This window comes from Sturnus vulgaris, chromosome 6 (assembly GCF_052056855.1).
Source record: "Sturnus vulgaris isolate bStuVul1 chromosome 6, bStuVul1.hap1, whole genome shotgun sequence".
NCBI classification, from domain to species: domain Eukaryota; kingdom Metazoa; phylum Chordata; class Aves; order Passeriformes; family Sturnidae; genus Sturnus; species Sturnus vulgaris.
Genome location: NC_142248.1, coordinates 5,710,954 through 5,733,762, shown reverse-complemented (window position 1 = coordinate 5,733,762; position 22,809 = coordinate 5,710,954). Strand labels below are relative to the sequence as shown.

The following is a 22,809-nucleotide window of genomic DNA, read 5'->3' as shown; positions in this document are numbered from 1 at the left end:
AGTTACAGTAGAAATGTGACTGCATTTGAAGACAGATTTCCATCTGTTTTGCCTTTTTATCAATAGGTCCATCGCCAATTTCCTCACAACATGATGAGAATCTGAGAAGTTTTATTAGTTTTTGAAATTTTCACTGATAAAAGTGTATATATATATAAAACTCATTCTCTGATTTCTGCACTGAATATATATGGATTTTTTTACCCCAGATTGCTGTATTTCCCAGTATTTTATCTTACATTATTCTCTATCAGTTTGAAATGTCCAATTTTCATAACACAAAAATAATGTTTCATATTAATATAATAGTATATCTTGTACATCTTGCCCATTTTTGGTCTAAGCAAGCCTGTTTGTGTCACACAGTTGCTCTGCTCACACAGGTAGATTTTTGCAGAACAGCAGTGACACCAAGGATTTGAATCCTAGACAAGAATGTGGGCCCCAGCACGACTAGAGGTGCTTTATTTGTGCCCTGATTTTAAATTAATTCGAATTTCTGATGGAGACAGTAGGCTATTTAGACAATTTTAAAATGAGCAGTACAAATTGGGTCTCTTAACCTTTCTTCTTACCTGCCAAAAAAATTAAATATGTTTGTTCCAAATTCAGTAAAATTTTCTCAGCTGATTATTTATTTTTTCACAGTAGAAGTCAAGGTATATGAACAATTTATTTCCCTCTCTTATCCTAAATTAGTAATTTTTAATCCCCACCCATTCTTTCTCAGTCTTTTAATTAATACTATTTCAAGAGCCTTTTTTTTTTTTTTCTGAAGTCTTTTGATAAACACTCTGGACATTCTAATGAATAAATTGTAGTTTAAAACCAGGACACCATGCTATTTGAAATAGAAACACTTCATACGAAGATTTTTGAGAGAGCACAGAAAGTGTTCCAAGTGATTCATTGGAATTACAGGTTATTTCATATAGAACTTTGAATTAACCTTTTAGTTTTTTTCTTCTCTGTATATTATAATGTCTGAATGCTTTCTGTACATCCAGACTAGTCTAGCATGCTTTCTAGGTTTTAGGTTGGTTGTTTGGTTTTTTTAAAGATTATTAAAAGCCATTTATTAAGAACTAGTGAGATTTTTTTTTCTCCTTTTTGCTTTGGAATTCCATCTATAAATTGCATGGGTTTTTTTCACATAAAAAAACTTATTTTGAAGGAAGTGGAATTTCACTACCTTCTTTTTTGTTTGTTTATTTTTATTTTTTTTTCACATATGGCCTATCGTATGTTGGAATTAACCATCAGCCAAGATTAAAAGTGGTTACTTTTCTCTGACCTCTGGTTCACACAATCACCTTTCACTGTAGCATTTCCTTTGCAGTAGTTAAATACATATTTGTTTGTTCCATTCTGTAACACAGAAAATTCAGGCTCGCTAAAAAAATAGAGATTATGACACGAATTTTTAGTTCCAGAAAAACTAATTGCAAAAAGTTCCAGTCATTCATAAAGAGTGTCAGTAGTGTAGAAACCAACTTATTTTACCGACAAAAAAAGAATAATTAAAAGGAGATAATACATATAAGTGCTTTCAGCAGCTTTTGATGATATTTTAGCAATAAGTTGCATTTACTGGATTAGACAATAGACTGTTTCAGTATTTTGTTAAATCATTATGAATTTTCCTAGTGAATCATCAGGAGATATGGAAGTTGGGCAGTCTGGCAAAGAGTTTAGATGATGCCAGTCTTACAGAGGGGAAAAGGAAAGACTTGCAGAGTGAAAAACAAACATTTCTCAGAAACAGATGGGCAGAAATTATCACAGAAACAGTCTGCAGACTCCTAGAAGGTCACAAGGAGGTCAGTGACAGTTACCCTGGATCTGTGGAGCAGAAATCCTGCTAAGGCAATCACACTCCCTGTGGGGGCAGAGGCTCAATCCTTGTGGACAGGGATAAAAAGCCAATGCACAGCCTATATAACATTCCCAGAGGTAAGCAAAGGAAACAGTGGAGGTGAAATTTGGTTTGGAAAGCTCCATGCAGGTCGGTGATGCATGGTTAATATCAGGGTGGGAGGGGGAACAACCTTGTGGTTGTCCAAACTCATGCTTGCTCTCCTTTTATTTCCACAGTGAACTGAGAACTGCCTACTGAATTGGCATGCATGCAGCACAAAGCTGAGAGAGACTGCAAGGATAGAGAAGGGAGGTTTTGAATTTATTGTGATCCTAGCCAGCTGCAGGAATAGTGCAAGATAAACAGCGTGTAATTAAATCAGGTATTTGTGAGGTATGGGGGAAGGACTGTGATTCTGCTCCTCTGTCTGAATTGAATTCAGCACTGTCCTGGTGCAGCAACATTCAGGTAACATTTCTCCAGGTGGGATTATATGCCATATATTTAAAGCAAAAGATCTGCTCAGCTGTGTGTCTTCAGGCAGGACCATGTCTGATACCTGCTTGCTCATCCACTGCATGTCACTGCCTCAGTGATCACCCACTTTATCTGGGAAATAACTCCTGTGCTCACAGCTCTTAAAATTGAGCTATATAATCCAGAAAAGTGTCAGAGGCAGAAATCTGAATCTCTTAGGATGACATAAAAGCCTTCAAAAGTAGTTCAATGTGGAATTTTAAATTTAAATATTTAAGTTCTAAACAATGAATGTATAGTATCTATAAAAACACAGAGCTATGAGAAGGTGGATCAAGCACTGTGGAGGCAACCAAGCTGTTTGCCATACCGTGCAGGATCACTCTGATAACTTTGCACACGGGGAACTTTGTGACCTTACTGAGTGGTGCCTGGGTTTGGGCGCCCCAAACCCCAATCTCAAAGATGCCCAAACTTCGGGAAGAGAAACCCACCTCTGTCATCATGCTCATGGAGAGAAGCTGTGACTGTAGTGCAGCTTGTGCCAAGATTGGCTGTAACTCCTTGAATTCTGGTGCAGACAGGTGGGGAGCAGCTCTCCTCTCCATGGGAGCAGGGCTCTCTCCTGCTTTGCCAGGTGCTGTCCTGCCCTGCAAAACGCATCCCCTCCTTTGCACATATTTCACACGAGCATTCAGATGGGGCAATGTGCAGCAGAAAAAATGAAAAAGCCTTTCCCCACTCTGAGGTTAGAACCTCTGGGTGCTCTCAGGCACCCAATTTGTCAGGTTGTTTGTCTTCAAAGAGCCAAGCAAGCTAAGAGTTGTTATGAAGTTGTTTATTGTAGAAGCACATCAGTCTCAAAGGCAAAAGCAAAGAGAAGCAATGGCAAAAGTAAAAGGTAATGGCAAAATGCACTAGTCTCCCTAATACATATTCTTATATAGAAACTTCTCAGAAAGCCAAAACACAAACTCAGACTATTATTTCTTAATTTATTAGAATTCTAGTTTCTTAGCACGCTAAGCTACTTATGAACTACGTACATAACCTTTCTTGTTCTAACTAAAAAATGTAAGCAATATTCTTAACTATAACTTTATTATATCTAAAAGTTCTTAAAGCTTCTACAGAAACACTAGTATCTTAAATTATATTTTTCAACTTTTCACTAAAACATGTAGTACTTTTTGAACATTCAAAACTTGTATTTACTAAAAGCACTTAACACTTATTTTACTTACTTACTCACTCCATCTACTCACTTAATTTACTTATTTACTCATTTCATTTACTCACTTACTCATTCTATCTACTTACTTGTTCACTCATACTAAAACCTAAACTTTCACTTCTGCCTTATGTGTGAATAGATTAACATGCTTTAATCCATCTAAAAGCTTTAACTCGATCCTTGTGCTTTAAGCTCTCTCTAAAGAATTCAGAGAAACCCCTGGCTTGCTAACTCCAACACCCACCACACTGTTCACCAGGGATATCTGCAGCTTGTTCACTGTTACATTAGTTCTTGACACCATCATGACTGGAAATAATTTCTATCTACTGTCCTATCCCCCATGGAGGAGTTGGATAATTTTTTTTAGCTTATGAAGATAATTCCTCTTTAATTAAAAAAAAAAACAAAACCAGTCCAATTCTACAAATTGGAATTGTCTTTGGTTATGCTTTTGTTCTGTTTTTATGCTTTGATAATGAGTTTAAAAGTTTTGGCTTCTGTGTTTATTCCACAAAAGAAGAGGCCCTTCTCAAGTTTTTGAACACTCATAGGCTGAGCAGTTGACAAATTCTCTTTTATTTTTTCATTGAGGCTCTGACACTACTTGTTCATACCATTCCTTCAAAATGCTTCTGATACTAGCCTCAACAGCAACCAAAAAGCTGTACTAAAAATGTCTGGGGGGAGAGATGGCTGATAGGGAGAGAGAAAGATAACAATCTAGTCAGTGGAATAACATTCTGACTTCAGCTCTGAAAACAAAGAAATTCATTATCAAAAAGCCAAAGCTTTTTCAACCATATTTGTTTCACTTGCATTTCCTTCTGCTTTTAATGCCTCAGATTTGCAAATTCATACAGATAAGTGAATATTGGGGATGCAAGGGAGGAACACTGGAGTTTTTGAAGTGGAGTGGTTGCATAAATGCATAAACCTGCAAATTCAGAAGGAAAGTACACCATGGACAAGAAACCTGTTACTGGGAGATCCTAGTTTAACAAAATTTTACATGCAGACATTTGACTCTTAACTGGAAGATGAGCTGCCTGCTCCCACAATACTTTTAATGTCAAGGCAGCCTGCCAAAATATCACAAGTACTGGTTTGGCTTTCAAGGAGAAAGTATTTTGAATCTTGGGGCATCTTTCCCCATATTTTAAAGCTATTTTATCTTTTGCTTTGTCACATGAAATATGCCTTCTTAGACTTATTTTTGCTGTCTCTGTCTTAACACATTTCTCTCAAAGTAGATTTAGCATGCTGAGCAATAGAAAAGAATATGGCATAGCAAAGATTCCCCAACCATAGGTACCAAAGGTTGACGGAATTCTTGAAGAGAAAGGATCTAAAAATCTGATTATAGTACATACTCATCAAAAAGATCTAACAGTATTTTATCTCCTACAATGTTCAGGCTCTGTGTATATATACAGTGAAAATCCTTCCTTAGGTATTGCAACAGCTCATCTGGGTCACAGGTCCAACACTGGCAATAATTCAATGTAAATAAAATAGGTTATTTTCCTGCTGGTTTGTTCATCTTGGTGAGGTTTTTTTTTTGCTTGTTTGTTTTAAGGGTAATTACCTGTGCTTTAAAACAAGTAGTCACTTGATTTCTTCCCTCTGTGGCAGTGAGTTCTGAGCCTTTTTGACTGGACTGTGCTGCATCCAGCAAAATTCTGAGTGGATGCATTGATAAGATGTCTGTTCATTTCTCAGCAGCTGTCTTGTGAAAATTGACAGGTGACCTTCAAGCTGCAATTATGCAGCTTTCTTTGTTCAGTTATGTTGATAGATAAGTATTTAGGTTGTTTTTTTCTCCAATTTTCTGTTATTTTTGCTTCTTATTTTTTTGTCTCTTCGATGCTCATTTTCTGTTGAAGGTTTTTCATGCTTGATGTCCATCATTAGGTTTCATTATTATTTAGTAATGTTTCATTCTAAGTGATATAAAAAAGCATGGGACTATTCAGACTGCAGATATTTGAACAGTGAATGTATGATATGAAAATAGGCCATGCCAGGTGCCTAAAGTTTATGCTAAAATATTCATATATCTGCATGTTTGCAAATACAAAAGCATATTTTTCGTATTTTATAATAAGGTGAATCAGTTCATTTTTACATCACATTACATTAATTCCTAGTCCTCTACAGACAAAATAAAGCAGATGGGATTTTTTTTTTTCCTCATTTAGCTGGAATTATTCAAATCCTCACATAATTTCTTGGTTTTCTATTGACAGTCAGTAAGCATTATTATTGGAATCGTTTACACTAAAGCTAGCCTGTTGACTTAAATGAGGTTCTTGCTAAGGCTTTTTTCCTCTGATGTACTGCAGATGAAAAATCCTATATTTCAATACAGGCTGTAATGAAGTCTTAGTCTGAAATTATTCTGTCTCTGAGAGGTAGCAGGTATCTTTTTAAGGCATTGAACACTTGGTAGAACTGTCCAAAGATGTAAGTCACCAAAATCTCCTCTTTACATCAGTGCAATGCACACTCAAGCTTAATCTTAAACTCAATCTTTAACGAAAAAATGTCTTAAAATGCCTTGAAAAGGAAGAAAACTTAGAAGCAGGCAGCAATTCAGCTCTCTCTTATACCACCTTCTTTTCTTGAATATTCTTTCAGGTTTCTATCCAATTATTGAATAGGAAGCGAAAACATCTCATGTGATGAGGAAAATACTGTTTAATTAAGATGTGTTGTTGAGATAGATATGAAGAGCCCTTCACTTAAATCAGATTTATTGCTTCCACCTTGTTAACCTTTATCCTCAGTCACTGACCATTTTGTCACACAGTGGGCCACAGATTTCACATTTATGGCTTTGCTAAAGTGCACTTGTCAACGTTCACTATAAAACCTGACATTCATATCATCTTGGAAGCTTGATAACAAAGTGCTGCAAGTGCCCAGCATGAGGCTGCAAATATAAAAATGTATTCCACAGCACTGAGGGGCTGCCACGAGTGTCCTTTGCTAATTATCAGGAGAACAAATGGCCTTTGATTAATGTGGCACAAGGAAAACACTGCAGATTTCTAGACTGAAAAAAGAAGCATTTTAGAAGGCTAATTATCTAGAAATAACTCTTGGAGTACCTCTGGCAGCACTATTTTTAAGCAAAACAGAAGAATGGAAATAAAAGGCTGGTTCTGCCATTGTCCACAGAGAAGCATAAAAGAAGTAAGTGGTTTTTCAGGAAGATTTAAAATACGAGAACTGCAGTCCTCAATGAAAATGGTCAGCCCAAAACCCATCGGTTCTTAATGTGAAATTTAAAATATGGATTTTTTTTCCCCGTGCATGACTTTACAATTGTTTACACTAGACTTGACAAGCTATTTTCATTACTCAAGCAGTCTCCTATAGCCCATTTGTAGTCCTTCACTGTCTGTCCTCCTCCATTCTATCTGGAATACAATTGGATCAGATGCATGCTTTGTCACCTTCCTGCTCACCCACTCTTCCTTCACAGCCTTCAGGAGTGTGTTAATCAGCACAGATGGAGCCAGGAGCCCACCAGATTCCACTGGTGGAATCCACTCCCTCCATTCAAACGGGATTACCCATGTTTGTTTTCTAGTCCCTATCTTTGGAACAGTTATTCTCACATCACTGAGTTTTCCCTCTTACCCCATCATTGCTCCTTTAAATCACTGGAGAATCACTATGAAAAGCCATCTGATTACAGAGGTGTCAAGGTGGGAAAGAAGTAAGGGATTAAGTTTGGAGGTGAGCACCTATCTCAGGTTTCAGGAGGTGAATCCACACACACTTTCTCTCCACTCCTTGCCACCACTGCTGTCCAAGCCGAATTCATTGTTTGACCTTTCCATAAAATTTACCAAAGAAAAAAATGACTCGGCCCCAGGGCACTCAGAGATGGGAAAAGTGACAAAATACATGCAGTTGAAAAATAAGCAAAGCACATAATGTTTGCTTTCTGTTACTGCTTAGGCAGTGATCTATGTCATCTGAGAGTTCTGCACTCTTGACTGTCTTTGAACACTTCTTCTTTAGCTGGGAAGTAATTGATTTCATAGTGCAGGGCTTTCAAGTCCTCTGCAAAACCTTCTGCTCAATTTTTTTCCCCCACAGATTCATATTTATCTATTCCCATGATTTGAAAAGTCAACATGAAGCTTGCTTTTTTTTAATATCTTCTGCATAGGAAGGATTTTTCGGGTTTTTTCCTTCAGCTTCTCTCTTATAGTTTCCTGCTTTTATGTCTGATTTTTCTACAAGCTATAACCATCCAATTTAGTCTCATAAATTCAGTACTTCTTATAACACACACAGGAATCAAGTGTGTACTTGCTAAAAGTGTAACCACAGGACTCTTCTGAGTGCATTAAAGGATGCTCCTCTCCCTCTTCCTCAGAAGACTGTGCTTGCAGCTATTTAGGAAGATTTCAGTGAAGACTGAATACCACGTTCACTGTTATCTGAGTAAGAAATTGCATTCTAAGAAAAGCCCACGGAGTTCAAAGCTAAGTTCATATTCATTTAATTGAAAATCAAACCCAGTCTTTGTTCTCAAGAACCTCCTTGCTTTAAAGGAAATTAAATGTTTAGGCTTCCAAGAAAACTCATAGGTACTTTGTTCTTTCAAAGACACATAAAGTTTCTAAACAGCTTTGTCCTTATATTAGCCAATTAATTGGACAAAAGAAATGCAATGGCAGTATCTGTTGCAACTGCTATGACTTTAAAATCCTGTACATATCAGATGCCATAGCACCAATCAATGCCATGACAGAAGAGAATCAAGTGTTTCGTTTTGTGTTCCACTCAAATGTATGTTATTATTCATTTTCCTTAAACTATGACATGACTTTGTCATAGCTTTTCAAAATTTGTCCATTTTTTCCTATGAAAAGGAAATGTTTTGGCTTTCCAGGAAAGTTTTTTATTTCCTAAGGCATCATCTCACTCTTTAAACAATGCAATTTCAGCACAGGTAATGAGAGGATGGGGTTAATAATCCAACTTTAAATACCACAGTAGTATGAGCTGTCCTCATACCTCAGCCAAATGAGTTCAGGAGAAATAAAACTCTTTGGGTTCACCCTCAAAATTCTCATATTTGGGTGCAGTATAAACCTTCATAATAACAAGCTTGCAAACAGGATCAGCACAATGAAACTGCTGCTCACCCACATGAAAAGATGCTGATGAATCCCCATTAAATAAGAATGCCCACCTGAAATGCAGAGGTCTTTGGCATCAAGAGAACTTAACTTATTTAAGGTTTTATAGCTAAGCACTGTGACCTTCAAATGGATATGGATCTGAATATTAATGCAATAATGAAGCAATGAATTCACAAGGTAGAGAGCAGGTTTTTGGTTTGTTTTTTTGTTGTTTTTTTTTTTTTTTTTTTTTCTTTTCTCAGAGCAGCCAGGATTTTATCTCTACTTTCTGGATGGTATTTTAGGAATTTAAAGATGGTGTTGTTACCCCTCTGCTATTTCAGACTTTAGGTGAGGTTCTTTCCAGATATTCAGTTTAAAAAGCCTGAAACGTTAATATCAGGATAATTCTCCACAGGAAGAGTGATAAGACATTGGAATTGGCTTTGCTTTGGTGGAGTCACTGTCCCTGCAGATATTTAAAGGAAAGACTGGATGTGGCACTCATGGTCCAGTTGACAAAGTGGTGTTTGGTCATGGTCATACACTTGATGTCAAAAGTCTTTTTGAACCTAGCTGAATTTTAAAAATGAAGATAATAAATGTGGACTTTATTGATAAAATAGTTTTTCCACAATTTCTGCTGCATTAAAGTATTGAAAAAGTAAAAATATTCTGGGTAAACTATGACCAAACGTATTTATTTTACAACTTTATGTTATACTTGGCACTAATATAAAGATTAATGTGGAGCCTCCTGTTCTTCATCTGTCTACTCAGACGTTTAGCACTAAAATTGGACTAAAAAGTCAATCCCATCCAGCTGAGATGCCAGCAGATCTAATATGCTGTAAACCCCAAGACAGGATGGCAAAAAGGTGCCTTTGACACAATCTTCCTTCAAAAGTATCAAGGTGTGCCATTCTGGGGCCAGGTCCAGGTCTCATTGTCCTATTCAGCTGTAACTTGACACAATTTATGAACAGTTTCCTTCTCTGATCCATCCTTTCCTTCTTTGCTGTCCATCAAGAATACCTTTGCAGGTTAATGAAATGTTTATGCTTAGCTGACATTTATAAAGCCTAAAATCAGAAGCCAAGTAATTCAAAGAGAATGTGGAAGCTGAGCAAGGGAACTTCATTTGCTCATAACTTTCTTGGCACATGAAGTTCTCCAGAGTGAGAACTATTTCTGTATAAAGAGCTTTCCTTCACAGACACCTACTCTTATACAAACAAAAGCATTAGGCTTGCTTTGAAATTTAACAATGTTCACAGGCTATACTTCCTTCCAGGAGCATTTTCGATAAAGAAAAAAAATATATATATAAATTCTGCTGCTTATCTTCCTTGTCCTCTGTATTTCTGTGTGAGAATCCACGCTGTGTTTAAAATTGGTTTGTAATTGATTCTTATATAGCCACAGGTGTCAACTGGAAACACTGAGATAATGCAAGTTTTCATATGATATATGCAGGAATAAGAATATAAGAAACACTAATGAATACACAATTTCATGTTGGAAAAAACATCCGTGTGAACCAAGAAATGTCACATTGAAAAAATGGAATAATTAAACTTTAGAATTAAGCTAATTAATAGTCACAATCTAGTCTGATTTTTTGACCATCACACCCATCTTTTAACAAAGACACACATACAGCTTCTAGCAGAGACTCAAGTAGATAATTTTTAAAGTTCTTACATCTTCTATCTGAGAAGATTAAAAAATGCCAACTTTCTCTTGTTTGCTTTTCAATTATCAAGGGAAGAACAGACATTTTAAACCATCACTGCAAAAAATCTTCAGTTCCAGGTGTGTAAGGGCAAGCCTGCTGGAGGCTGTCACTGAACTGAAAAGAGACATTTGGGAACATTTTGGGCTGGCTCTTTTGGGGAAGAACAGAGGTGTGCCAATGGCAGGAGGTCCCTTGCAACATTTCTTCCTAAAATGCAGTGCACTCACATCTGAGCCTTAGAGCAGAGAAAACATGCCAGTAGGGACTGGCCAAGATTTACATCCTTGGGTGGTGACAGCCCAGGTTGGCTGCTGGTGCCATGAAAACATTGATTTTATGTCAATGTGATGAACACAGGTTCACCATATAAACTTCAATAAGAAGAGAATCCTTTCCATTTGAAAGTGCAATTCCTGTATCAGCAATCATCATAATTTCCATGTGAAAGCTTGAGTAGGCTGGTGCTCCCAGTGAAGTCCTGAAATGAGTGTACAGTTCACCAGTGGTCTAAAATGAGCAGTACTTGAACAACCACTATTCATATTAAGACATATGATTAAATTTCCCTGGACCATAAAGGATAAAAATAATCATAAATAGGTATTACAGTTAAAAACATTTTGCAATAATTTCTAATATCTCACATGTAAAAAAAGAAGACTTAACAAAAAATCAAATATGTAAGAAAATAGATTATTTCTACTAGAATATCTGAGTCCCTAAAAATAGTTTTCTAAATCTGGAAGCTAGTTAGCCTAAACCTTTTTTCTTGAAGTTTTTTTATACTTTGGACAGTAAATTTTGGAAATTCTTGAAATGTGCAAAGGAAGTAATAAAAATTTAAGAATATTTCAGTATTTCTGTAAAATTTGGAGCAAATCCCTTATTCTCAAGAAAACCCAAAAATACCCCAGCTGTTATATAAAAAGGGAAAATTCAGAAATATTGCAGTCAACATTTACTTGTAATTCATTGGCTATGTTTCACCCACTCATGTGAGCTGCTTTTATTACCAGAAGCTTAAAATTAAGCATGTATTTGAGTGCAACTTAAGACATTGCAGTGCAAGATAAAAATCTTAATCACCAATTTAATCTTCGATGTATCTTGTAAATATTCAGGCTATGTTAGCTTTAAGATGCTTTTAGACACTGCTGGCTAGTGAAGATTACCTTTTTAATTGACTGCTGAGTGATTGGCTTGGCTGCTCATTAGCTAGAAGAACTTTCCATGATCCTTAATCACCATGTAGAGCGAGTTAATGTGTGCCACCGTGACAGCACATTTGAGGTAAATGTGTTTGTGTGACACAAAAGGTCCATGGTCTGTTCTGCATTATCTGATGAAATGCAGCCTGAAAATGTGTAACACATTTTAAAGTAAGTGCAAATCAAAAAGATACAAATTCATTGCAAAGAAGGAGCTAAAAAAACACCCCCAAAACTCTCCATATAATCTATTCCCATTTCATACAAGAGATTTATCATAACCCAGGAGGTAATCTGAAATGCTTCAAATTCCCCAAACCAGATCTTGTTTACATTTTGAGGAACTGTAACAAAAACGTAGAGATAACTATTTTCATTGCATTTTCCTTGTTTAACTTGTTTTAAAACATTTGCATAGCACAACAAATGTGCAGGGCACATCAGCAACATACAGATAAAATAAGTTTCCCTCCCAGACCTAACTACACTGTACGATGAGTGATCAAATATTTTACTCTTTGCAGTCAGTGCATTCACTTTTACCTAAGAGGAGGCAGTTTGCAAGGTGATGTCCTGATTTTTCAGGACTCCAGAAAGACCTGGAGGCTGCTGACATGAACTGAAAACTCCCAGGAACTGTCCCCAAAATGCTGCCTATCATCTCTTTAACACTCTAATTAGTGCTGGGAAGAAAATGACCCATTTAAGATCCAGGAAACTGAACTTTCTGTCTTCTGAAGATGTTCACCAAGGTACAAGTTTTTTATCATTACTATTTTTTTTTCTCAGAAAGAGGATCTGGCACATATTGAAGATCCTAGTTTAAGCCAAGGTTTATGGCCATTATATCAAACTTCTTTATACTATTTGTTGCTTTTATTGGCGTGTGGTCCAGGGAAATTATTCAACAGTCAAAAAAAAAAAAAAAAAGAAGGAAAGCTAGCCTGTCATTGCACAATCTTTTTGATCATTTAAAAGTATATATATCAATATATATTTGTCATTAGGTTGCACATCATGCAGCTCCAGAATGTAAGCATTTTAGAAAGAAAACTATTTTAAGGGAGGATACTATGATTATTAGAGACAAGAGAAAAAAATTACAAAATTTTCTTAAGGTATGCTTCTAGGAAAGGAAATGACTGGTTTGCAGCATCATTGGTTCAACAAAATAGCTCCAAATATTTAACTAAGTTCAAGCAGAAACAATATCTCAGCTAAAACCTGGAGTCATCTTCACAGCTTTCATCCTGACCTCTAGTTAACATTGAACATTTTAATGCTAATTTAAAATATTTATTGTGAGCTGCTTGTCTCATTCAGCTTGCTGCCTGGTACTTGCAAAACTGCACTGGTAACCAGCTAAAGGATCCCAGGGTAGTGAGGAGAAAAGGAAACTGTGTGATTTGACTGCCTTTTCAATGAAATCTTACTGAATGAAGCATGCAAATAAAAGGAAGAAGCATTGCAAAATCAGTTTGTGTTTAGCAGGCAACTATTGAAAAGGGCTGGAGTCTTGTTTGAATCCCGAGTTAAAACCAAAATAAAATACAATTCTTTTTAATGGTGCAAATAAAATCATGGGTTCTGTAACTATTCACACATGGATTGCTTTCTGAAAAATAAATTTCATCCAGACATGAGTCATGTCTATGCCAAAACCAGTTTTTTGAGCTGAATAGAGGAGTAAATGGGTCAAATATAAGGACTGAAACAGAAATACACTGGCAGTGTGACAGATATTTCCAAATACAAACTCCATGGATTTAAAATATGAAGACGTCTTTAAAATTTTTCTTATATTCTCTTCAGGTTGATGTTGAGTTTTGGTTTTGAGCTACTTCACTAGCCTTCCACAAAAAAAAAAAAAAAAAGCCACTAGAATAAATCTTGAAAATAGATATAAATTTTGTTCACATCTTAGAAGATACAGCTGTTTACCCAGCATTTATTTTTAGGCTTTGCTCTGTGTTCGTGTTACATATTTGTAACTTCAAAGGATAAGTAACATTGTTGCATTACTTGATACAGCTATTCAAATGATTTATACTTATGTGTATTAATAAAATCTCTTTTGAGACGTCCTAGCAGTATTTGTCAGATTTGTCTACCATGCCTGCTATCAAGGTCTCATTCATCTCTATACCATATTTGCAATTCTTTCTAAAATTGCCTAATTTTTCAATGTCATATTATTTCTGCTATAATTCTTTTAGGCTGAAATTCGTCCTATTTCAAAAGTTTTTTCAAGGCTTGTGTACCACTGAAATACCACCTGAGCTTTCAAAATAAGCTTTGTATCAATCATAGATGAAGTAGGATTGCAATCTCTGAGGTTACTTGCACATTCTTTGTAATTATTTAAGGGTAGCCAGTTGAGAATACTTTAGGGGATAATACTTCTTTTTACTAATAAAACATATTTGATGTGTTTGGTTGTGGGTTTTTTATTTTTAATTTATTACTATTATTATTATTATTATTATTATTGTTATAGCTATTATTTGCCAAAGTATATGGACAAAAGGAAAGCAAATTGTTATTTAAAAGTAATATATTGCATTGAAGCATAATTGCTCTTATTTCAAAGTCCATCCCTTCTAATTTCCCTCCCCATTTCTTGAGGAATCCTTGTTGAATAAGGCATTAAGTAGTTTGGTATTCCTAGGCAGTAGATTTTGTCTGTGCAGGCAACTAGTAGTTCCTTTGAAATATAATTTCTTTCACATGTTGATTTAAAAACTGGACACCTGTGTTTTAGTTCTTTTTTAAAATAGGTAAACTTGACCAATCCAGGTATTTTCCAGCATAAGTTTATACAAAGCATTTTACCTTTTTACAAATGCAACCTTAGAGTTAATATGTTATGCATGCAGATGTATTGAAGTGTTTAATATATTAGACAAACAGCATTCACTGTGCATTGACCTATTAGAATAAGTGTTTGCTACATTGTTAAAGAGGAATAAATACTTATATACATTAAGTAATTATCATTAGCAACTCTGAGAGGATTGCTCAGCTGCTTGGAACACTTATTGAATATACTGTTTTATCTGTTTAATTGACTCATCCCTCTTCCTGGCTGAGTTTCCTATATAATCTTTTTAGAAAAACGTAAACTTTTAAAAAGTGTTTTTTTTTAAGAGAGGCAACAAAATAAGTAATAGTGATAGTTCACGAGTCTATTATTCAATTAGTCTTAAACAGAACAATTAGTTCTCACTATCTAACTAAACCACCATGAGACCATTGAGAGGATAGAAATGTCTCAGGATTCTGGAATTTCAACTGATTGTCATTACCTAAATGCCATTAGCTGGAGATATCAATAATCGAGATTTCTGTAAAACTAAAGATATAAGGAAAGTAATTTTTTCCCTAGATCCCTGTAATATAACCAGCTAAAAATACTTGCATGATTCTAAGTAATTATTCTAAAACACTTTAAGTAATTATTCTAAAACACTTTTTGAATTGTCAAGGTCAGCTTATATTTAGAGCATGATCCTTTTCTTATTCTCCACATAAAAATATGAATTCTTGAAAACAAGGAATCATGTCTCTAGACAGGATGTAATCTAGGATATAGATCCAGAATGAAACAGGATTTTTTTAAAAGTTCTTTTGAGAAAGCTCAAAAGAAACACTTAAGCAATAACAGAACATATTGTTAGATGTAGTCTTTCTATAAAATGCTGCTGAGGATTATCAATTATTATTTCATAACAATATGTTTCTTTTCTTATGAAATTTTGGAATCTATGGGATCTGGAAATTAAATTAAATTAAATGATCCCTACATTCAAACTATAGATGGCTTACAGGAAATCAGGGTGAAATTCAACCTCAGTAGCGAAGTGAAGAAGAATATGATACTAGAAAGTCAAAGTTCTCAGAAGAGTATATAATAGTCATTAACAGTGAATAAAGAGGGAAAACATAAAAAGGTCAAGAAATATATTGTGACACTGCTTCTATAGGGTAGACTAATATGGACATTTCAAACATGTTGAGAAAGCCATGACTTTTTGCTGTTTCTGTTATAGAATAATTGAACAGTTAGGGTTGGTCTTTCAATGGTCCTCTAGTCCAACTCACCACATTCAGGCTGACCTTGAATGTTTCCAGGGACAGGACATCTACCATATCTCTGGGCAAATTCTTTTAATGTGTTATCACATTTTTTGTAACTCTTCTTCCTCATATCATATATAAATTGATACTCTTAGTTTAAAACCATTACCCCTTGTTACCTTTGGGGTCCCTGTAGGGCAGGTACTATTCACTAAGGATATGAAATATCATTGTACATAACTGACCCTATTCATATTCTGGACCTAAGATTCAGCCATGATTCAATAAATTCTTTAGTCTGCTCCATTGTCCCATTGCAAAGGCAAGGACATGCACATTTTATTTTGCCCAAACTTTGCAGATAAACTCCCAAACTTTCAAGTTCCCTTTGAATCAAGTCCAAGCACAGAATCCTTCGGTGTCCGTTCCAACTCTACAAGAAATAATTGCTTTACTCACACAATATGTGCTTGACATTTCCTGAAGAGCCAATTTTTGGTACTCCAGATGATTTCAGAGAAAAGGATAAAGGAACTTTATCTCAGTTATGTCTGTATGCAATTTTGCTCTCTCTTTTCCAGTGGTCTCAAAGGCTGTTTCCTACATCCCTGAGGGGGATAGCCTTGAGCAAAAGCAACCTCTTGTTTGTATCTGTTTCTTCCAAGCTGTGTTTTACATCTTGTGGTGTCATCAGGCAGTATATCAAGAGCATTACTGCACTTGACTTTCCTTATTTTCTCCTGACAATATCCTCAGGGTTGACAAATGGTCCTGCTTTCCTATAGAAGGCAATGTATTTATTTGGATCCTATATATAAGTTTATGAAATCATGACATTCTGCAGCAGTGACTGGAGCAACAAGCAGTGGCTATTGCATCAGTTAACCCTTAGGGGATGATTGCTGTTGTCTGTCCTCATCATTAACTCCTTGAAGACTGAAAATAACAACAAGTTGCAGTTCAACAGTTTCCAGCATCAGGTTTATTGCCATGCAAGCTAAAGAATAGTATTATTTGTATTTTGCCTGTATTTTTAATCAGTGTAAAATAGTGTACGTGTTTCTGGGAACAAACGCAGAAGACAAACATTAAGATAGCGTGAGGAGAGAGAATTGAAAGCACAGAAGAGAAACATAATCTGTCTTGCTTGCTTTTGTGCTACACATTTTTGCTTAAGCTTCCTTGTGCTTCAACCACTGTCTTAGTGATGTTTATTCAAGGAATCACAAGGTGAGTTTTGGGGAGTGTAAAGACTGGACTCCCTGCAGTTGTCTTTGAAACGCCTTCCATTTAACTGCAGTTGCCAGTTCTAGCTTGCTCATAAAAATAACTAAATTGGTAGGACACAGTAAGAAAGGGCTGAAGTACATGGCAGCGAGCAGCACTGCTTCAAAGCCATGAGAAAATGGATTCCAGTCAGTCCAATTCCTCACACAGCTTTGTGCCAGGGCTGCTGTGTATCCTGCAGCCAGGCTTTCTGACTGCCTCTGCTGCTTGAGATGCGGGCAGTCAGGCTTTGGCACATCTTTCTACTCCTGTTCTTCCACAGCTCAAATGTCCATTTCATACCAATGTCAGTTCTTTCGATGGCCTTGTGAAAAAAAAAGCTATAAAATACATGTATTGTAAGTTCTTTGGAACAGGAAATGGCTCTGTTTAATTCAGCTGCTAGAGTTTGTTGACAAGAAATCACTAACCTATCTTTGCATTACAATAGGAATGACAAGTGCTCCTAATAAATGGGGAGGCATTTATTTTACAGATGCCAAACCTGCTTCTGCATGTCCCAAACAGATGGGTTCACAAATCAGTTGGCTGCAGTTTCAGAGGAATGCTGGAAGTTTATCCGATAGAGAGCTGGTGTAGAGCCCAGATCTGTCACAGGAGTGCCCCAAGGAGCTGCTCTGTAGCAGCCCCCACTTTGCCTGCTGTGATCAGTGGGCCAGAGACAAGGAGCAAACAGGATGGGAATCATCATGGAATGCTCATCTCCTTCTGCTGTTACCAGGGATCATATGCTTTCGATTATTCTGTAAGTGAGGAAGTGGTGCTGATTACTGACACAGTGCCAAATGTGTGTTTACTCACTGCTCGTCTCTGAGTGTAACTGTATTCGGAAATGCGTTTTTATTTGTGGTGTCATTTTATTATGTGCACTAATTTGGTTTCACGTGATATGTCACCCGGGGGGTTATTTGTACATAAAGGGAGAGATGTTAAGCTCAATCTCTCTTATCATGAGTAATGAAATTAAACCACAGCAAATAAATTGATGTAATTTGCTGGCACACATTAATTTCCATATCTGGGTTGCTGAAGAGCAGAGCCCACTAACATGTGCAGTTAAAAAGTGATTAAATTCTGCATTTTTGGATGGCCTAGGAGGACATACAAGTAATTAGGCACAGCCTCGAATTACTTTTGAAATATTTTGGGAAAGCTACTACAATATACATAATGTAGTTGTGTACTCCTTGCAAAATTCAATTCAATTCAATTATTGCTTCCAGATTTGTTGTCACTTTGGAGCCTACACCAGTAGTTCACAGTAATTCATATCAAAGAAACTATTATGGCATATTCCTTCAGCAGCCATCCATGTCACATGATAGGTTATCCCTTAGTTTTGCTGCTGTAACACAAGTGGCAACATCAGTAAATTTTCTGGGAAAACCTCCCTGTGGCCAAAGATTTGTTCACCCCAACAAATGGCCCTGTTTGAAGCAGCCAGCAGATGCTGTCATCTACAACACAGCAATCTTTGTCTCTGCTCCAACCCACACTGATTGCAACTCTGAACTTTTTAAATATACCTTGGTTAGGTATATTGTAGTATATGTTGAGGCACCATCTGCAGGTAACTATTAGTTATTTTCTTCTCTTCTTTCCTTTTGGTTCTCCTGGTCCACACTTTTTTTCCTTGCACTCAGAATATGTCTGTGCTACTCTCTGGAGGATGGCTATTTATTTGTTTATTTTGGTGGTGATTTGCTGCCATTGAATAATTCATATAGCACACTGTCATGGCTTTGCAATGGTCAGGTTAGGCTGGACTTTTGCACCAATTCCTGTGGCTTCCCTTTGCAAGTACACGTGGCCTGTCCTGACCTAACTGCTGGAATGTTAAATATTGCATGAATACCATGTCAAGCCTTAAATGACCGTGGTTGTAGAATATCAGCCACCACTGAACAAAGTAATTAGTGGAGTCTGTGACTGCAGGCTCCTTTTCCTTTTTAAAATAAACTTCTCAACCTGCCCTGAAAGTACTGCATGGGCTGATTTTCCAAATATTAATAAAACTGCAGAGAAAAAGGTACTATTTTTACTCTCTTATCCTTTTCTATTTTTTTTTACCAATCCCATTGACTGTTGTTCGATAGCAGAAAGAAAATTGCAATTTGCTTTTCAGTGACATAAATCTGCCAATGCAATAAAAATTTCCCTTTCTCTGTCCACAAAGGTGAGGTTCTCCCCCACATACAACGTGGCTGTGCCCTTGATTGAGTGCATGTTTAGGAATATCTGTTGCCTGGATAGACTAGATGCTTGTTCATTCCTTTCTGGCATCTGTAAGCCTTTGGGAAACTGTCTTAGCTGTTTTGCAACTGGAAATTTATTTCCAAACCAGCACTTGCATATGGCTTTTTTCTTATATTTGTCTGACGCCTAGGAGTGAAGCACTGGGATGAATGCATTTTAGTCCATTCAGAAACATTCCTAGCTGAATTGGGCACTGGGGAAGGCTACAGGGGTGGCTTCTGGGAGAAGCTGCCAGAAGTTTTCCCCATGTCCAGTAGAGCCAACACCTGCTGCTGGCCAAGGCCATCAGTGGCTGTGGCAGCACCTCTGTGACTTAAGAAAAGGAAAAAAAAAACCTGCAGCTGGAATGAAGAGTGAGAATATGTGAGAGAAACAACTCTACAGTCTCCAAGGCCATTGAAGAGCACATTTATATGTGCACACATACATATATATTCACAAACACACAGAATATGGGTTAGGAATTAAACTAATAATTATTTTCTGCCATTTTTTCAATATATAAATTCTTTGTTAACATAGACATTAAAATGATGGAGCACAGATAAAATTCAAATAATGGAAATTTTGATGTCTTGTTAAGCAAAGGTTTCTTCACCTTTCTGTACACATTGGTGCAAAGAACAGACCTAGGATGAAGATGCAATTAAGCACAATTTGTCCTCTAGTGATAACAATTAGCAAGTGTGTTTTAGTAGTAGAAAAAAAGATTTACACTGGAATAAATCAGTGAAAATACTTTTGAGCTGAAGAAAGAAAAATTACTTTTGAAAATTACAATTACTGAATTACAAAGATACTTTATTTAATCCTTCTCTCCTACATTAACTTGTTTCTAGGATGTGCCCTTTTAAAATGCATAGCAGAAAATACAATGATTTTGTGCTTGTCACTCTGTGTTAATTGTACAGATTTATTTAGGATCCTGTGTGGCTTCAGCTATTCATCCATTAACTTTCAAAAGCATTCACATTCTTTCATGGCAAATACCTGTCCAGTTCAGGTTTGTATCTGAGTGCCTCACAACAACTTGTGTGATTTATCTTTAGAAATGGTGGGTTAGGAAAGCTATCTCCACTCTGAGGATGTGAGCTGGCCTTGTGAACACTCACACAAGAAGTCTGTTCTTGTAGACCCACATCTAGCTCCAAAATGCCTTTCAAACTGCACAACAGAAGAGTAATGAGTTGTATTATGAGATATTGACTCATATTCTTACTCACTAAGTCTAAATAAATATAAAGCTGCATTAAACTTTCTGGTTCAAACAAGGCATAAACTATGGCAGGTATATCTAGGGAGCAAAGAGAAACAGCCTGCTGCAGTACAGAGAATATCAGGAATTTTTAGCTGTGGTCAGCCCTGACTCCATGTGTAATTATTAACAAAAATACATTATCACTGGACTGTCAAATTTTCAGTTGCTGATAAATTGTTAAAATTACCTGGCTTTGGTAGCATGGAGACCACACCTGGCTAATTAGAGCTTCTAACTCCTGCATTTATGGTCAGACACCATCATTTCTCGCCTCACTTATGTAATTCAGTAGGAAATACTCTTTCATTAACTGAAAGGGATTTGCTCTCTTAGTCAATTTTATGCCTGATTAGAGCAGAAGAGGGGCTGGTGTTGTTTCATCATCACATGCATACAGGTCAAAGGCTGAACCATCAGAACCTGTGCATCTTCTATATCCAGATTGCCTCCTGTGCTCTGCTCCAGACATTAGGAATTCACCATCACTACAAACACGTTTCATACACTGCACTACACTACACTACACACACTGTTAATGTGGAGAAAAGGTTATATCAAACTTATTTTTTCCTCATCTAGAATAATGTTCCATAATTTATTCCAGGCATGTGAGAATATTGTAAAAAATTTGACCACTATATGATGTACTACCATTATTTATGCATAGGGCCCTTGAAGAAAATATTTAAGTAAAGTAAAAGACAAAATGGAGGTACTGGTTTATGACAAAGCTATTTCACATATTAAACTTTTAAAGCATTAGCATCAATGTAATACTGAGAGCAAGTAAGCTTTTAAAAGTGTGCTGTGTATGAGTTAGAACTTTTTTCTGCCCATTGTGTATAATGGGGAAAAAATGGCAAAAGACATTTATCTCTCTTGTATCCTTGTCATGTATCCTTTTTAATGGCATACTTCCTTAATGAAAAACTGTGAAGAAAGGAAGCTGTTTGGTGCAGAGATTAGGAATTTACCCCCTATTTTATGTCAGAATATAAGACATGAATATTTCAAATACTTAATAAGAAATGATAAACAGTTCATTCAGCCCTGAGTCATCCATCAAACAGAAGTGCATATTTATACATCCCTGCCAAGCACAGATATTTTAGGCAGCACCTGGGAAAACTTGACTATTAAAACTGCCTGAGGTTGAAGCCTTGTCTTTGATACCATTTTCCTCCCAGACCTCAAACCCAGATCTTGATTTTACCTCCTCAGCTGCAGGTCGGCTCATCCAGCCTTGGTCCACCCTGCCCCTTTCTTGCCTCAGATTCTCTTATTGTTGCATAAATTCTCCATTCTTGTCTCCAGCCTGATCCAAATTGCACTCACATCTCCCTCTTCAGCCTTGGCATGCATAGTCTGCCTTTTGATCCCTCAAATTCCAGGTAACTTCTGGCTCTTTCCCTATCTGCCAGCTTTGCTGCCCTTTGGATCAGGTGGTCAATACTATGGAATCCGGGTTTGGCCTGCATTGTACTGATTTCTATGTCCTTAAAGACTTCCTGGAAAATATTTAAATTGTGCATTTATAAAAACCCTGGGTTTATGATTATTTAATTGCATTAATATAAAAGGAAATAAAAGCTACAGTAAAGAGACCATTTACAGTGTCTCCAAATGATTTATCTCATGTGTTTCTTTAATCAGTAAAGCATGGAATTGTTTTCCTACTTGAGAGTCAAATGAGTGAGAAGAGCACAGATTCCATCTCTTAAGCTTGGGCCTTGTTTCATATGCACCAACACTAGAAAGACAGAGGTCAAATTTCACTTTAATCAATATTTAGAAGTTTGGGTAGTTTTCTGCGGAATTTTGATGACTGGACAATCCTGAGATATGTTGAAAATTTTCTGTTTTCAGGAAAGCCAAATGAGTTTAGACTGTTAAAAATGGGCTGGACTGGGCTGCATCCCTTTTGCCAAGAAGTAGATGGGGAAGTCTGTGATACTCAATTACATAATCAGAATTTTAAGAGAATAAAAACAATTTTTTCTTTAGATATATACTAGGAAAGGCAACATTTTAATGAATAATTTTCTTGTGAATCTTTCTTCAGTATGTATATGATTACATATCACATGAACCACTGCAAACAGGGGGATCAAGAGATCAAGAAATAGCAGGCTTCTTTGGGAACAGAAATCTCGAAGCTACAGAATAATTGTAGAAGGATCTGCTCTTTTGTATAACAGTTGGTCAATTTATTTAAGGCCGAATCAGTGGGTGAATAATGAAAAGAAAATGAGAGATTTCAGAGCTTCTT

At 36.4% G+C, this 22,809-nt stretch overlaps 2 long non-coding RNA genes across 3 annotated transcripts in view; one reads left to right on the top strand and one right to left on the bottom strand.

The window, feature by feature from the left end:
- The window catches only part of LOC148223295 (uncharacterized), a 247,823-nt gene that overhangs the window by 201,180 nt on the left and 23,834 nt on the right, over nucleotides 1-22,809 (top strand). The window lies entirely within an intron of this gene.
- LOC148223296 (uncharacterized) overlaps nucleotides 1-22,809 on the bottom strand; it is a 33,115-nt gene that overhangs the window by 356 nt on the left and 9,950 nt on the right. The gene's annotated exons all lie outside the window — the stretch shown is intronic.